This window comes from Electrophorus electricus, unplaced genomic scaffold (genome assembly GCF_041902795.1).
Source record: "Electrophorus electricus isolate QZ-2024a unplaced genomic scaffold, ASM4190279v1 Scaffold93, whole genome shotgun sequence".
NCBI classification, from domain to species: domain Eukaryota; kingdom Metazoa; phylum Chordata; class Actinopteri; order Gymnotiformes; family Gymnotidae; genus Electrophorus; species Electrophorus electricus.
Genome location: NW_027658810.1, coordinates 12,501 through 30,000, shown reverse-complemented (window position 1 = coordinate 30,000; position 17,500 = coordinate 12,501). Strand labels below are relative to the sequence as shown.

Genomic DNA, 17,500 nt, shown 5'->3' with positions numbered 1-17,500 from the left:
AATGTGGTACTTTGAATGATTAAAAGAGTGAAACGGTCTGAAGTGTGCGCAGGTGTAAAGCAACCTTGCTAGGCATGAAGGTGTGACATCCAGGGCCTGGAAGTCTGGTGGTAGTAGTAGTATGATTTAAAGGCACAAAGTGATTGAAGTGTGCCCAGGCCCAGATCTACTTTGCTGGGCATGACTGTGTTTGACCTCTTGGGCCTGGAAGTCTGGTAGTAGTAGTAGTAGTAGTAGTATGATTTAAAGGTCCAAAGTGAATGAAGTGTGCCCAGGCCCAGAGCTACTTTGCTGGGCATGACTGTGTTTGACCTCTTGGGCCTGGAAGTCTATTTCTAGGCTTATATAAAGGGTCAAACTTCTTGAAGTGTGCCCAGGCCCAGAGCTACTTTGCTGGGCATGACTGTGTTTGACCTCTTGGGCCTGGAAGTCTGGTAGTAGTAGTAGTATGATTTAAAGGCACAAATTGATTGAAGTGTGCCCAGGCCCAGAGCTACTTTGCTGTGCATGACTGTGTTTGACCTCTTGGCTCTGGAAGTCTATTTCTAGGCTTATATAAAGGGTCAAACTTCTTGAAGTGTGCCCAGGCCCAGAGCTACTTTGCTGGGCATGAATGTGTTTGAACTCTTGGGCCTGGAAGTCTGGTGGTAGTAGTAGTATGATTTAAAGGTACAAAGTGAATGAAGTGTGCCCAGGCCCAGAGCTACTTTGCTGGGCATGACTGTGTTTGACGTCTTGGGCCTGGAAGTCTGGTAGTAGTAGTATGATTTAAAGGTACAAAGTGAATGAAGTGTGCCCAGGCCCAGAGCTACTTTGCTGGGCATGACTGTGTTTGACCTCTTGGGCCTGGAAGTCTATTTCTAGGCTTATATAAAGGGTCAAACTTCTTGAAGTGTGCCCAGGCCCAGAGCTACTTTGCTGGGCATGACTGTGTTTGACCTCTTGGGTCTGGAAGTCTGGTAGTAGTAGTAGTATGATTTAAAGGCACAAAGTGATTGAAGTGTGCCCAGGCCCAGAGCTACTTTGCTGGGCATGACTGTGTTTGACCTCTTGGCTCTGGAAGTCTATTTCTAGGCTTATATAAAGGGTCAAACTTCTTGAAGTGTGCCCAGGCCCAGAGCTACTTTGCTGGGCATGACTGTGTTTCACCTCTTGGGCCTGGAAGTCTGGTAGTAGTAGTATGATTTAAAGGCACAAAGTGATTGAAGTGTGCCCAGGCCCAGAGCTACTTTGCTGGGCATGAATGTGTTTGACCTCTTGGGCCTGGAAGTCTGGTGGTAGTAGTAGTATGATTTAAAGGTACAAAGTGAATGAAGTGTGCCCAGGCCCAGAGCTACTTTGCTGTGCATGACTGTGTTTGAACTCTTGGGCCTGGAAGTCTATTTCTAGGCTTATATAAAGGGTCAAACATCTTGAAGTGTGCCCAGGCCCAGAGCTACTTTGCTGGGCATGACTGTGTTTGACCTCTTGGGCCTGGAAGTCTATTTCTAGGCTTATATAAAGGGTCAAACTTCTTGAAGTGTGCCCAGGCCCAGAGCTACTTTGCTGGGCATGACTGTGTTTGACCTCTTGGGCCTGGAAGTCTGGTAGTAGTAGTATGATTTAAAGGCACAAATTGATTGAAGTGTGCCCAGGCCCAGAGCTACTTTGCTGTGCATGACTGTGTTTGACCTCTTGGCTCTGGAAGTCTATTTCTAGGCTTATATAAAGGGTCAAACTTCTTGAAGTGTGCCCAGGCCCAGAGCTACTTTGCTGGGCATGAATGTGTTTGAACTCTTGGGCCTGGAAGTCTGGTGGTAGTAGTAGTATGATTTAAAGGCACAAAGTGATTGAAGTGTGCCCAGGCCCAGAGCTACTTTGCTGTGCATGACTGTGGTTGACCTCTTGGCCCTGGAAGTCTGGTGGTAGTAGTAGTATGATTTAAAGGCACAAAGTGATTGAAGTGTGCCCAGGCCCAGAGCTACTTTGCTGGGCATGACTGTGTTTGACCTCTTGGGCCTGGAAGTCTGGTAGTAGTAGTATGATTTAAAGGTACAAAGTGAATGAAGTGTGCCCAGGCCCAGAGCTACTTTGCTGGGCATGACTGTGTTTGACGTCTTGGGCCTGGAAGTCTGGTAGTAGTAGTATGATTTAAAGGTACAAAGTGAATGAAGTGTGCCCAGGCCCAGAGCTACTTTGCTGGGCATGACTGTGTTTGACCTCTTGGGCCTGGAAGTCTATTTCTAGGCTTATATAAAGGGTCAAACTTCTTGAAGTGTGCCCAGGCCCAGAGCTACTTTGCTGGGCATGACTGTGTTTGACCTCTTGGGTCTGGAAGTCTGGTAGTAGTAGTAGTATGATTTAAAGGCACAAAGTGATTGAAGTGTGCCCAGGCCCAGAGCTACTTTGCTGGGCATGACTGTGTTTGACCTCTTGGCTCTGGAAGTCTATTTCTAGGCTTATATAAAGGGTCAAACTTCTTGAAGTGTGCCCAGGCCCAGAGCTACTTTGCTGGGCATGACTGTGTTTCACCTCTTGGGCCTGGAAGTCTGGTAGTAGTAGTATGATTTAAAGGCACAAAGTGATTGAAGTGTGCCCAGGCCCAGAGCTACTTTGCTGGGCATGAATGTGTTTGACCTCTTGGGCCTGGAAGTCTGGTGGTAGTAGTAGTATGATTTAAAGGTACAAAGTGAATGAAGTGTGCCCAGGCCCAGAGCTACTTTGCTGTGCATGACTGTGTTTGAACTCTTGGGCCTGGAAGTCTATTTCTAGGCTTATATAAAGGGTCAAACATCTTGAAGTGTGCCCAGGCCCAGAGCTACTTTGCTGGGCATGACTGTGTTTGACCTCTTGGGCCTGGAAGTCTATTTCTAGGCTTATATAAAGGGTCAAACTTCTTGAAGTGTGCCCAGGCCCAGAGCTACTTTGCTGGGCATGACTGTGTTTGACCTCTTGGGTCTGGAAGTCTGGTAGTAGTAGTAGTATGATTTAAAGGCACAAAGTGATTGAAGTGTGCCCAGGCCCAGAGCTACTTTGCTGGGCATGACTGTGTTTGACCTCTTGGCTCTGGAAGTCTATTTCTAGGCTTATATAAAGGGTCAAACATCTTGAAGTGTGCCCAGGCCCAGAGCTACTTTGCTGGGCATGAATGTGTTTGAACTCTTGGGCCTGGAAGTCTGGTGGTAGTAGTAGTATGATTTAAAGGCACAAAGTGATTGAAGTGTGCCCAGGCCCAGAGCTACTTTGCTGTGCATGACTGTGGTTGACCTCTTGGCCCTGGAAGTCTATTTCTAGGCTTATATAAAGGGTCAAACTTCTTGAAGTGTGCCCAGGCCCAGAGCTACTTTGCTGTGTATGACTGTGTGACCTCTTGGCCCTGGAATTCTGGTGGTAGTAGTAGTATGATTTAAAGGCACAAAGTGAATGAAGTGTGCCCAGGCCCAGAGCTACTTTGCTGGGCATGACTGTGTTTGACCTCTTGGGCCTGGAAGTCTGGTAGTAGTAGTATGATTTAAAGGCACAAAGTGATTGAAGTGTGCCCAGGCCCAGAGCTACTTTGCTGGGCATGAATGTGTTTGACCTCTTGGGCCTGGAAGTCTGGTGGTAGTAGTAGTATGATTTAAAGGTACAAAGTGAATGAAGTGTGCCCAGGCCCAGAGCTACTTTGCTGGGCATGACTGTGTTTGACCTCTTGGGCCTGGAAGTCTGGTGGTAGTAGTAGTATGATTTAAAGGTACAAAGTGAATGAAGTGTGCCCAGGCCCAGAGCCAGGCCTGGGCAGCAGGGGGCGCTCCTGGCCATGCCCAGCGAGTTTCGTGCGAATCGGACCTGGTCCGGAAGAGATACGAAGGGAAAACTCATTACTCGTCGGGGTGGCACATCCAGGCTCTCGACCCTCCCAAAGCGTCCGACCAGGGTGCACCCTGCCGGGCATGGTTAGCCGCCAGCCCCCTTCCTGGAGGTCTGGTTGGCACGGGGTTTTGATTTTTCGGTTTCATATCTCTGGGCTCCTTGGGAGCAGAAAGTCGGTTGAGGGCCCTTTGGAAAGAGCCGGGGCTGCCGTTTAACGCTGTCCAAGCGGCAGGCGAAGCGCACCCACCGTTTTTACGCTATGATTTTTTAAAACCGCCGGGGCGGCAAACACAGGGCCGGTCGGGTTTGAAGACGAATATCTCTTCGGCCCTTGGGAGGAGAGAAGCAGCGCGGGTCACCTTTGAACGCGCTCGCTGCCAGGAACGTCTGGCGTAAAAGTTTCGTGGGAATCGGACGTTCCTAGGCTGAGAAGCGAGCGCCCGCCCTCGGGCGGTCGGGGGCCCCTTTCTCATTCCCCGTCTGGGCTAAAAATACGAGGTCAGACCCGATGGACTCGGGAGACTGGAGAGTACCAGGGAGACCCTGGAAGCAGGCGACCCGACCCACGCTTCGCTGTCTCCTCGGCCCTCGGGAGTAGAAGCGCGGGGACGGTGGCGTGGGCAGCAGGGGGCGCTCCTGGCCATGCCCAGCGAGTTTCGTGCGAATCGGACCTGGTCCGGAAGAGATACGAAGGGAAAACTCATTACTCGTCGGGGTGGCACATCCAGGCTCTCGACCCTCCCAAAGCGTCCGACCAGGGTGCACCCTGCCGGGCATGGTTAGCCGCCAGCCCCCTTCCTGGAGGTCTGGTTGGCACGGGGTTTTGATTTTTCGGTTTCATATCTCTGGGCTCCTTGGGAGCAGAAAGTCGGTTGAGGGCCCTTTGGAAAGAGCCGGGGCTGCCGTTTAACGCTGTCCAAGCGGCAGGCGAAGCGCACCCACCGTTTTTACGCTATGATTTTTTAAAACCGCCGGGGCGGCAAACACAGGGCCGGTCGGGTTTGAAGACGAATATCTCTTCGGCCCTTGGGAGGAGAGAAGCAGCGCGGGTCACCTTTGAACGCGCTCGCTGCCAGGAACGTCTGGCGTAAAAGTTTCGTGGGAATCGGACGTTCCTAGGCTGAGAAGCGAGCGCCCGCCCTCGGGCGGTCGGGGGCCCCTTTCTCATTCCCCGTCTGGGCTAAAAATACGAGGTCGGACCCGATGGACTCGGGAGACTGGAGAGTACCAGGGAGACCCTGGAAGCAGGCGACCCGACCCACGCTTCGCTGTCTCCTCGGCCCTCGGGAGTAGAAGCGCGGGGACGGTGGCGTGGGCAGCAGGGGGCGCTCCTGGCCATGCCCAGCGAGTTTCGTGCGAATCGGACCTGGTCCGGAAGAGATACGAAGGGAAAACTCATTACTCGTCGGGGTGGCACATCCAGGCTCTCGACCCTCCCAAAGCGTCCGACCAGGGTGCACCCTGCCGGGCATGGTTAGCCGCCAGCCCCCTTCCTGGAGGTCTGGTTGGCACGGGGTTTTGATTTATCGGTTTCATATCTCTGGGCTCCTTGGGAGCAGAAAGTCGGTTGAGGGCCCTTTGGAAAGAGCCGGGGCTGCCGTTTAACGCTGTCCAAGCGGCAGGCGAAGCGCACCCACCGTTTTTACGCTATGATTTTTTAAAACCGCCGGGGCGGCAAACACAGGGCCGGTCGGGTTTGAAGACGAATATCTCTTCGGCCCTTGGGAGGAGAGAAGCAGCGCGGGTCACCTTTGAACGCGCTCGCTGCCAGGAACGTCTGGCGTAAAAGTTTCGTGGGAATCGGACGTTCCTAGGCTGAGAAGCGAGCGCCCGCCCTCGGGCGGTCGGGGGCCCCTTTCTCATTCCCCGTCTGGGCTAAAAATACGAGGTCGGACCCGATGGACTCGGGAGACTGGAGAGTACCAGGGAGACCCTGGAAGCAGGCGACCCGACCCACGCTTCGCTGTCTCCTCGGCCCTCGGGAGTAGAAGCGCGGGGACGGTGGCGTGGGCAGCAGGGGGCGCTCCTGGCCATGCCCAGCGAGTTTCGTGCGAATCGGACCTGGTCCGGAAGAGATACGAAGGGAAAACTCATTACTCGTCGGGGTGGCACATCCAGGCTCTCGACCCTCCCAAAGCGTCCGACCAGGGTGCACCCTGCCGGGCATGGTTAGCCGCCAGCCCCCTTCCTGGAGGTCTGGTTGGCACGGGGTTTTGATTTATCGGTTTCATATCTCTGGGCTCCTTGGGAGCAGAAAGTCGGTTGAGGGCCCTTTGGAAAGAGCCGGGGCTGCCGTTTAACGCTGTCCAAGCGGCAGGCGAAGCGCACCCACCGTTTTTACGCTATGATTTTTTAAAACCGCCGGGGCGGCAAACACAGGGCCGGTCGGGTTTGAAGACGAATATCTCTTCGGCCCTTGGGAGGAGAGAAGCAGCGCGGGTCACCTTTGAACGCGCTCGCTGCCAGGAACGTCTGGCGTAAAAGTTTCGTGGGAATCGGACGTTCCTAGGCTGAGAAGCGAGCGCCCGCCCTCGGGCGGTCGGGGGCCCCTTTCTCATTCCCCGTCTGGGCTAAAAATACGAGGTCGGACCCGATGGACTCGGGAGACTGGAGAGTACCAGGGAGACCCTGGAAGCAGGCGACCCGACCCACGCTTCGCTGTCTCCTCGGCCCTCGGGAGTAGAAGCGCGGGGACGGTGGCGTGGGCAGCAGGGGGCGCTCCTGGCCATGCCCAGCGAGTTTCGTGCGAATCGGACCTGGTCCGGAAGAGATACGAAGGGAAAACTCATTACTCGTCGGGGTGGCACATCCAGGCTCTCGACCCTCCCAAAGCGTCCGACCAGGGTGCACCCTGCCGGGCATGGTTAGCCGCCAGCCCCCTTCCTGGAGGTCTGGTTGGCACGGGGTTTTGATTTATCGGTTTCATATCTCTGGGCTCCTTGGGAGCAGAAAGTCGGTTGAGGGCCCTTTGGAAAGAGCCGGGGCTGCCGTTTAACGCTGTCCAAGCGGCAGGCGAAGCGCACCCACCGTTTTTACGCTATGATTTTTTAAAACCGCCGGGGCGGCAAACACAGGGCCGGTCGGGTTTGAAGACGAATATCTCTTCGGCCCTTGGGAGGAGAGAAGCAGCGCGGGTCACCTTTGAACGCGCTCGCTGCCAGGAACGTCTGGCGTAAAAGTTTCGTGGGAATCGGACGTTCCTAGGCTGAGAAGCGAGCGCCCGCCCTCGGGCGGTCGGGGGCCCCTTTCTCATTCCCCGTCTGGGCTAAAAATACGAGGTCGGACCCGATGGACTCGGGAGACTGGAGAGTACCAGGGAGACCCTGGAAGCAGGCGACCCGACCCACGCTTCGCTGTCTCCTCGGCCCTCGGGAGTAGAAGCGCGGGGACGGTGGCGTGGGCAGCAGGGGGCGCTCCTGGCCATGCCCAGCGAGTTTCGTGCGAATCGGACCTGGTCCGGAAGAGATACGAAGGGAAAACTCATTACTCGTCGGGGTGGCACATCCAGGCTCTCGACCCTCCCAAAGCGTCCGACCAGGGTGCACCCTGCCGGGCATGGTTAGCCGCCAGCCCCCTTCCTGGAGGTCTGGTTGGCACGGGGTTTTGATTTATCGGTTTCATATCTCTGGGCTCCTTGGGAGCAGAAAGTCGGTTGAGGGCCCTTTGGAAAGAGCCGGGGCTGCCGTTTAACGCTGTCCAAGCGGCAGGCGAAGCGCACCCACCGTTTTTACGCTATGATTTTTTAAAACCGCCGGGGCGGCAAACACAGGGCCGGTCGGGTTTGAAGACGAATATCTCTTCGGCCCTTGGGAGGAGAGAAGCAGCGCGGGTCACCTTTGAACGCGCTCGCTGCCAGGAACGTCTGGCGTAAAAGTTTCGTGGGAATCGGACGTTCCTAGGCTGAGAAGCGAGCGCCCGCCCTCGGGCGGTCGGGGGCCCCTTTCTCATTCCCCGTCTGGGCTAAAAATACGAGGTCGGACCCGATGGACTCGGGAGACTGGAGAGTACCAGGGAGACCCTGGAAGCAGGCGACCCGACCCACGCTTCGCTGTCTCCTCGGCCCTCGGGAGTAGAAGCGCGGGGACGGTGGCGTGGGCAGCAGGGGGCGCTCCTGGCCATGCCCAGCGAGTTTCGTGCGAATCGGACCTGGTCCGGAAGAGATACGAAGGGAAAACTCATTACTCGTCGGGGTGGCACATCCAGGCTCTCGACCCTCCCAAAGCGTCCGACCAGGGTGCACCCTGCCGGGCATGGTTAGCCGCCAGCCCCCTTCCTGGAGGTCTGGTTGGCACGGGGTTTTGATTTTTCGGTTTCATATCTCTGGGCTCCTTGGGAGCAGAAAGTCGGTTGAGGGCCCTTTGGAAAGAGCCGGGGCTGCCGTTTAACGCTGTCCAAGCGGCAGGCGAAGCGCACCCACCGTTTTTACGCTATGATTTTTTAAAACCGCCGGGGCGGCAAACACAGGGCCGGTCGGGTTTGAAGACGAATATCTCTTCGGCCCTTGGGAGGAGAGAAGCAGCGCGGGTCACCTTTGAACGCGCTCGCTGCCAGGAACGTCTGGCGTAAAAGTTTCGTGGGAATCGGACGTTCCTAGGCTGAGAAGCGAGCGCCCGCCCTCGGGCGGTCGGGGGCCCCTTTCTCATTCCCCGTCTGGGCTAAAAATACGAGGTCAGACCCGATGGACTCGGGAGACTGGAGAGTACCAGGGAGACCCTGGAAGCAGGCGACCCGACCCACGCTTCGCTGTCTCCTCGGCCCTCGGGAGTAGAAGCGCGGGGACGGTGGCGTGGGCAGCAGGGGGCGCTCCTGGCCATGCCCAGCGAGTTTCGTGCGAATCGGACCTGGTCCGGAAGAGATACGAAGGGAAAACTCATTACTCGTCGGGGTGGCACATCCAGGCTCTCGACCCTCCCAAAGCGTCCGACCAGGGTGCACCCTGCCGGGCATGGTTAGCCGCCAGCCCCCTTCCTGGAGGTCTGGTTGGCACGGGGTTTTGATTTTTCGGTTTCATATCTCTGGGCTCCTTGGGAGCAGAAAGTCGGTTGAGGGCCCTTTGGAAAGAGCCGGGGCTGCCGTTTAACGCTGTCCAAGCGGCAGGCGAAGCGCACCCACCGTTTTTACGCTATGATTTTTTAAAACCGCCGGGGCGGCAAACACAGGGCCGGTCGGGTTTGAAGACGAATATCTCTTCGGCCCTTGGGAGGAGAGAAGCAGCGCGGGTCACCTTTGAACGCGCTCGCTGCCAGGAACGTCTGGCGTAAAAGTTTCGTGGGAATCGGACGTTCCTAGGCTGAGAAGCGAGCGCCCGCCCTCGGGCGGTCGGGGGCCCCTTTCTCATTCCCCGTCTGGGCTAAAAATACGAGGTCGGACCCGATGGACTCGGGAGACTGGAGAGTACCAGGGAGACCCTGGAAGCAGGCGACCCGACCCACGCTTCGCTGTCTCCTCGGCCCTCGGGAGTAGAAGCGCGGGGACGGTGGCGTGGGCAGCAGGGGGCGCTCCTGGCCATGCCCAGCGAGTTTCGTGCGAATCGGACCTGGTCCGGAAGAGATACGAAGGGAAAACTCATTACTCGTCGGGGTGGCACATCCAGGCTCTCGACCCTCCCAAAGTGTCCGACCAGGGTGCACCCTGCCGGGCATGGTTAGCCGCCAGCCCCCTTCCTGGAGGTCTGGTTGGCACGGGGTTTTGATTTATCGGTTTCATATCTCTGGGCTCCTTGGGAGCAGAAAGTCGGTTGAGGGCCCTTTGGAAAGAGCCGGGGCTGCCGTTTAACGCTGTCCAAGCGGCAGGCGAAGCGCACCCACCGTTTTTACGCTATGATTTTTTAAAACCGCCGGGGCGGCAAACACAGGGCCGGTCGGGTTTGAAGACGAATATCTCTTCGGCCCTTGGGAGGAGAGAAGCAGCGCGGGTCACCTTTGAACGCGCTCGCTGCCAGGAACGTCTGGCGTAAAAGTTTCGTGGGAATCGGACGTTCCTAGGCTGAGAAGCGAGCGCCCGCCCTCGGGCGGTCGGGGGCCCCTTTCTCATTCCCCGTCTGGGCTAAAAATACGAGGTCGGACCCGATGGACTCGGGAGACTGGAGAGTACCAGGGAGACCCTGGAAGCAGGCGACCCGACCCACGCTTCGCTGTCTCCTCGGCCCTCGGGAGTAGAAGCGCGGGGACGGTGGCGTGGGCAGCAGGGGGCGCTCCTGGCCATGCCCAGCGAGTTTCGTGCGAATCGGACCTGGTCCGGAAGAGATACGAAGGGAAAACTCATTACTCGTCGGGGTGGCACATCCAGGCTCTCGACCCTCCCAAAGCGTCCGACCAGGGTGCACCCTGCCGGGCATGGTTAGCCGCCAGCCCCCTTCCTGGAGGTCTGGTTGGCACGGGGTTTTGATTTATCGGTTTCATATCTCTGGGCTCCTTGGGAGCAGAAAGTCGGTTGAGGGCCCTTTGGAAAGAGCCGGGGCTGCCGTTTAACGCTGTCCAAGCGGCAGGCGAAGCGCACCCACCGTTTTTACGCTATGATTTTTTAAAACCGCCGGGGCGGCAAACACAGGGCCGGTCGGGTTTGAAGACGAATATCTCTTCGGCCCTTGGGAGGAGAGAAGCAGCGCGGGTCACCTTTGAACGCGCTCGCTGCCAGGAACGTCTGGCGTAAAAGTTTCGTGGGAATCGGACGTTCCTAGGCTGAGAAGCGAGCGCCCGCCCTCGGGCGGTCGGGGGCCCCTTTCTCATTCCCCGTCTGGGCTAAAAATACGAGGTCGGACCCGATGGACTCGGGAGACTGGAGAGTACCAGGGAGACCCTGGAAGCAGGCGACCCGACCCACGCTTCGCTGTCTCCTCGGCCCTCGGGAGTAGAAGCGCGGGGACGGTGGCGTGGGCAGCAGGGGGCGCTCCTGGCCATGCCCAGCGAGTTTCGTGCGAATCGGACCTGGTCCGGAAGAGATACGAAGGGAAAACTCATTACTCGTCGGGGTGGCACATCCAGGCTCTCGACCCTCCCAAAGCGTCCGACCAGGGTGCACCCTGCCGGGCATGGTTAGCCGCCAGCCCCCTTCCTGGAGGTCTGGTTGGCACGGGGTTTTGATTTATCGGTTTCATATCTCTGGGCTCCTTGGGAGCAGAAAGTCGGTTGAGGGCCCTTTGGAAAGAGCCGGGGCTGCCGTTTAACGCTGTCCAAGCGGCAGGCGAAGCGCACCCACCGTTTTTACGCTATGATTTTTTAAAACCGCCGGGGCGGCAAACACAGGGCCGGTCGGGTTTGAAGACGAATATCTCTTCGGCCCTTGGGAGGAGAGAAGCAGCGCGGGTCACCTTTGAACGCGCTCGCTGCCAGGAACGTCTGGCGTAAAAGTTTCGTGGGAATCGGACGTTCCTAGGCTGAGAAGCGAGCGCCCGCCCTCGGGCGGTCGGGGGCCCCTTTCTCATTCCCCGTCTGGGCTAAAAATACGAGGTCGGACCCGATGGACTCGGGAGACTGGAGAGTACCAGGGAGACCCTGGAAGCAGGCGACCCGACCCACGCTTCGCTGTCTCCTCGGCCCTCGGGAGTAGAAGCGCGGGGACGGTGGCGTGGGCAGCAGGGGGCGCTCCTGGCCATGCCCAGCGAGTTTCGTGCGAATCGGACCTGGTCCGGAAGAGATACGAAGGGAAAACTCATTACTCGTCGGGGTGGCACATCCAGGCTCTCGACCCTCCCAAAGCGTCCGACCAGGGTGCACCCTGCCGGGCATGGTTAGCCGCCAGCCCCCTTCCTGGAGGTCTGGTTGGCACGGGGTTTTGATTTATCGGTTTCATATCTCTGGGCTCCTTGGGAGCAGAAAGTCGGTTGAGGGCCCTTTGGAAAGAGCCGGGGCTGCCGTTTAACGCTGTCCAAGCGGCAGGCGAAGCGCACCCACCGTTTTTACGCTATGATTTTTTAAAACCGCCGGGGCGGCAAACACAGGGCCGGTCGGGTTTGAAGACGAATATCTCTTCGGCCCTTGGGAGGAGAGAAGCAGCGCGGGTCACCTTTGAACGCGCTCGCTGCCAGGAACGTCTGGCGTAAAAGTTTCGTGGGAATCGGACGTTCCTAGGCTGAGAAGCGAGCGCCCGCCCTCGGGCGGTCGGGGGCCCCTTTCTCATTCCCCGTCTGGGCTAAAAATACGAGGTCGGACCCGATGGACTCGGGAGACTGGAGAGTACCAGGGAGACCCTGGAAGCAGGCGACCCGACCCACGCTTCGCTGTCTCCTCGGCCCTCGGGAGTAGAAGCGCGGGGACGGTGGCGTGGGCAGCAGGGGGCGCTCCTGGCCATGCCCAGCGAGTTTCGTGCGAATCGGACCTGGTCCGGAAGAGATACGAAGGGAAAACTCATTACTCGTCGGGGTGGCACATCCAGGCTCTCGACCCTCCCAAAGCGTCCGACCAGGGTGCACCCTGCCGGGCATGGTTAGCCGCCAGCCCCCTTCCTGGAGGTCTGGTTGGCACGGGGTTTTGATTTATCGGTTTCATATCTCTGGGCTCCTTGGGAGCAGAAAGTCGGTTGAGGGCCCTTTGGAAAGAGCCGGGGCTGCCGTTTAACGCTGTCCAAGCGGCAGGCGAAGCGCACCCACCGTTTTTACGCTATGATTTTTTAAAACCGCCGGGGCGGCAAACACAGGGCCGGTCGGGTTTGAAGACGAATATCTCTTCGGCCCTTGGGAGGAGAGAAGCAGCGCGGGTCACCTTTGAACGCGCTCGCTGCCAGGAACGTCTGGCGTAAAAGTTTCGTGGGAATCGGACGTTCCTAGGCTGAGAAGCGAGCGCCCGCCCTCGGGCGGTCGGGGGCCCCTTTCTCATTCCCCGTCTGGGCTAAAAATACGAGGTCGGACCCGATGGACTCGGGAGACTGGAGAGTACCAGGGAGACCCTGGAAGCAGGCGACCCGACCCACGCTTCGCTGTCTCCTCGGCCCTCGGGAGTAGAAGCGCGGGGACGGTGGCGTGGGCAGCAGGGGGCGCTCCTGGCCATGCCCAGCGAGTTTCGTGCGAATCGGACCTGGTCCGGAAGAGATACGAAGGGAAAACTCATTACTCGTCGGGGTGGCACATCCAGGCTCTCGACCCTCCCGAAGTGTCCGACCAGGGTGCACCCTGCCGGGCTAAGAGAACAGCCAGGTGAACCCTGGAGGTTCCGAACTCCAGACCCCTGGACCCGACGGCTCAGTCCGCCTCAGGTGCACTACAGAGGTCCTCGGGCTGTCCCTGAGTGCATTAAAACGGAAATCAGAATTACTCCCCCGGGTGGCACTTCCAGGCTCTCGACCCTCCCAAAGTGTCCGACCAGGGTGCACCCTGCTGGGCATGGTTAGCCGCCAGCCCCCTTCCTGGAGGTCTGGTTGGCACGGGGTTTTGCAAATAGGTCCCGTCGGGTATATGGGAGAGCAAAGAGAATCAATGGGGTCCAAGCACTAAATTCATCCAGTGGCGTTCTCTGGAAGCCCAAGGGGAGTCCGAGGGGTGTTCGGCCGGCAAGGGGAGCTCTCCCTCGGACACATGATCAAACGCCTGTCCCCTACCGGAAAGTGGTGTGCTCTGGATGCCCCCCCCCCCCCCCCATCCCCCGAGGGGGGTGCTTATCCCGCGAGGGGAGCCCTCCTCGGGTTAAGTGAACCATCATGCCGATTCCCCTATGGAAGTGGGCACATCCAGGCACACAGTCTGCTTTGCTCTCCCCGACCCGAGTGCGTCTGTTGGGCTGAGTGTACGCCCAGGCAACTGGATCCAATGGCTCAGTCCGCCGCAGCGTGCTTCGACGATGGGTCGTACAGCCATGCCACCAGGGTGGGCGTGTTTGTAAATGTACCAGTGGATTCTCGTCGGCCTGCCACATCCATGGTATCGACCCACCAGGCCTGTCCGACCAGGGGTTGACCCTGGACGGGCACGGTCTGTGGTTTGGCCCTTGTCCTAGATGAAATCGGGCACGGGGTTTTCTGGCCAGGTACCATCGGGTTACTGGGAGAGCGGCTTCGGTCTCCAGGTGAGACCAATGGTGAAGCAGCACGAGGCAATGGAGAGCATGCAAAGCGATGGGGAAGCCATGCACGGCAATGGCCACGAAAAAAAAAAAAAAATCACCACGGAAGGAACGTGAAGAACAAGGAGGAGTGTAGTGACACTGCCCAAAGCTGCCCGGTGTTGCAGGGGTCTATTGGTGTGTTGCTTCCTTGTTTGGTAGAGTGGAGTACCAGACCCGCCAGGGGTAGGCAAACCATTCCCCCTACGGTAAGTGAGGAGCCAGCCATTTGACGAGCGGGTGTCCACGTGTACGGGTGCGAGCGCTATCCCCCCACACGGGGTTAGGCCACGGCCTTAGGTGGACGTCTGCCGACCAGCCCCGGCTGATCCAGAACTTCTGATGTGGAGAGCGGTTTTGACAGATCCTCCCTGGTTCTAGCGGGTCAAGCCTCTGATGGGGGGTGGGGGTTATTTGTAACCCATCCCAGAACTCTCTGGGGGAGACTCAGACGGCCAGTCTGTCTACTCAGTTGTCCTATACTGGTGTCTGTGGTTTGGGAGGAAGGGAGTGCCCTGCTTTGTTGGCCTCCTCTTCAAAACTACCTGGGCCCACGAATCACTCTTCTTGGTTACATCACGAAACGTAGGTTGAGCGAGGCTAGGGGGGAGGGAATTCGACGAGGTCTTTCCCTTGTCCCCCCACCAGCGGCCCACGAAAATCAAAACGGCGTGAAGAGAGGGAACGCCGAAAGCACCTGGAGTCGGCCGTCCGCACCTCCGGAGGAGGTGGACGGGGTACGGTGCGGGCATGACCGGATGGGACAGCTTTGCATCAAGGTGAGAGGTCGGCGTCCGAAGGCCAGAGGGCGGTGCGCGAGCACGTTTACACTGGCCGCGGAAGCTGTCCTGGGTAGCCCTGTATGGCGTCTGGACCTGACGGCGCACGCACTTACAACCCGCTGCTTCCTAGCCCCCGGAAGGGGAGGCGGATGTCACTCGTGGTTCATCCCAGACCACGGTGCAAACTACCTGGTTGATCCTGCCAGTAACATATGCTTGTCTCAAAGATTAAGCCATGCAGGTCTAAGTGCACACGGCCGGTACAGTGAAACTGCGAATGGCTCATTAAATCAGTTATGGTTCCTTTGATCGCTCCACACGTTACTCGGATAACTGTGGTAATTCTAGAGCTAATACATGCAAACGAGCGCTGACCCTTCGGGGGATGCGTGCATTTATCAGACCCAAAACCCATCCGGGGGGCTCGGGCCCCCCGGCCGCTTTGGTGACTCTAGATAACCTCGGGCCGATCGCGCGCCCTCCGCGGCGGCGACGTCTCATTCGAATGTCTGCCCTATCAACTTTCGATGGTACCATAGTCGGCTACCATGGTGACCACGGGTAACGGGGAATCAGGGTTCGATTCCGGAGAGGGAGCCTGAGAAACGGCTACCACATCCAAGGAAGGCAGCAGGCGCGCAAATTACCCATTCCCGACACGGGGAGGTAGTGACGAAAAATAACGATACAGGTCTCTTTCGAGGCCCTGTAATCGGAATGAGCGTATCCTAAACCCATGGGTGAGGACCCATTGGAGGGCAAGTCTGGTGCCAGCAGCCGCGGTAATTCCAGCTCCAATAGCGTATATTAAAGTTGCTGCAGTTAAAAAGCTCGTAGTTGGATGTCGGGAGTGGGCTGGCGGTCCGCCGCGAGGCGTGCCACCGCCTGTCTCAGACCCTGTCTCCCGGTGCCCCCCGGATGCCCTTGGCTGGGTGTCCGGACGGGGCTCGGAGCGTTTACTTTGAAAAAATTAGAGTGTTCAAAGCGGGCCCGCTTCTCGCCTGAATACCTGAGCTAGGAATAATGGAATAGGACTCCGGTTCTATTTTGTGGGTTTCCTGAACCAGGGCCATGATTAAGAGGGACGGCCGGGGGCATTCGTATTGCGCCGCTAGAGGTGAAATTCTTGGACCGGCGCAAGACGGACGAAAGCGAAAGCATTTGCCAAGAATGTTTTCATTAATCAAGAACGAAAGTCGGAGGTTCGAAGACGATCAGATACCGTCGTAGTTCCGACCGTAAACTATGCCGACCCGCGATCCGGCGGCGTTATTCCCATGACCCGCCGGGCAGCGTGAGGGAAACCACGAGTCTGTGGGTTCCGGGGGGAGTATGGTTGCAAAGCTGAAACTTAAAGGAATTGACGGAAGGGCACCACCAGGAGTGGAGCCTGCGGCTTAATTTGACTCAACACGGGAAACCTCACCCGGCCCGGACACGGAAAGGATTGACAGATTGATAGCTCTTTCTCGATTCTGTGGGTGGTGGTGCATGGCCGTTCTTAGTTGGTGGAGCGATTTGTCTGGTTAATTCCGATAACGAACGAGACTCCGGCATGCTAAATAGTTACGCGGCCCTCCGCGGTCGGCGTCAAACTTCTTAGAGGGACAAGTGGCGTTCAGCCACGCGAGATGGAGCAATAACAGGTCTGTGATGCCCTTAGATGTCCGGGGCTGCACGCGCGCCACAATGGTTGGATCAGCGTGTGCCTACCCTACACCGAGAGGTGCGGGTAATCCGCTGAACCCCATTCGTGATGGGGACTGGGGATTGCAATTATTCCCCATGAACGAGGAATTCCCAGTAAGCGCGGGTCATAAGCTCGCGTTGATTAAGTCCCTGCCCTTTGTACACACCGCCCGTCGCTACTACCGATCGGATGGTTTAGTGAGGTCCTCGGATCGGCCCCGCCGGGGCTCCTCGCGGGCCTTGGCGGAGCGCCGAGAAGTCGATCAAACTTGACTATCTAGAGGAAGTAAAAGTCGTAACAAGGTTTTCGTAGGTGAACCTGCGAAAGGATCATTAACGGGTAACGCTGTCCGGCGTGCCTCCTCTCCCGACCCCCTCGACTTCGCCGTCCCCCCGCGTCGGGGCCCAGGGTCGAAAGGGTCTTCGGGGTTGCTGTTACACGTGGTCGCTTGCAGGTCAGGCTGGACAGAAGGCATAAAGGAGGAGCCTAGTCCCTCCCACCCCTTCCTCGTCCTCCGCCTCTTCCTCCGCGTCGTCCTTCAGCACCCCCCCCCCGCAGGCCCCGGTATTCTCTGGGTTCCAGCGCGAGAGACGCGTCGTTCAAAAAACTCGGCGTCCCCGCTCGTCGGGCGAAGGCCGGTTTCCCCTCACCTTGCCGGCAGGAGAAGCGCCTGCGAGTCGAGCGGGTCGTACGGGTCCGTCCCGCGCCCTCCCTCTCGCTCGCACGGCCGCTGCCTCCGTCCACCGCGAGGGGTTTTCCTATTTTGTTGTCCTTGTCATTCATCCCCGTCCCCTTGCTCGCTGACGAGCGGACTTTCCGGGGGGGGTTGCGAGCGCTGCTCCTCGTGGGGCAGGCCATGGCCCTTCCTGTGTTCGTCCGCCCACCGGCGTCCTGGGGCGTGGTGGTGGTGGGTGGCGCAGCCGGTTCCCCTGCTTCTCTCTCTCAGAAAGGAGTCTCAGGGGGACCCCCGGCAGGTACCTAGGGCTTGGCCCACGCTACGTGAGTTCCACCCCTTTCGAGGGGTCGGACGGGGCGGGCGCGGAGGGCCGCGGTTCAAAGACTGACTCGTCTGCCACGTGGGGCGTGTGGGCAAAGCGCAACCCCGCGCCCGTTTCAACACTCGCAGACGGGGGCGCCTGACCGGTTGGTGAAACCTTTTAAACCTG

The 17,500-nt window shown here is 58.1% G+C and overlaps 1 non-coding gene across 1 annotated transcript; it reads left to right on the top strand.

Annotated features, from left to right (window-relative positions):
* The first annotated feature begins 14,830 nt into the window (after nucleotides 1-14,830).
* Nucleotides 14,831-16,669, top strand: LOC145656820 (18S ribosomal RNA). Its single transcript, XR_014122414.1, has one exon. It is a non-coding gene; the product is annotated as an 18S ribosomal RNA (ribosomal RNA).
* The last annotated feature ends 831 nt before the right edge of the window (nucleotides 16,670-17,500 follow it).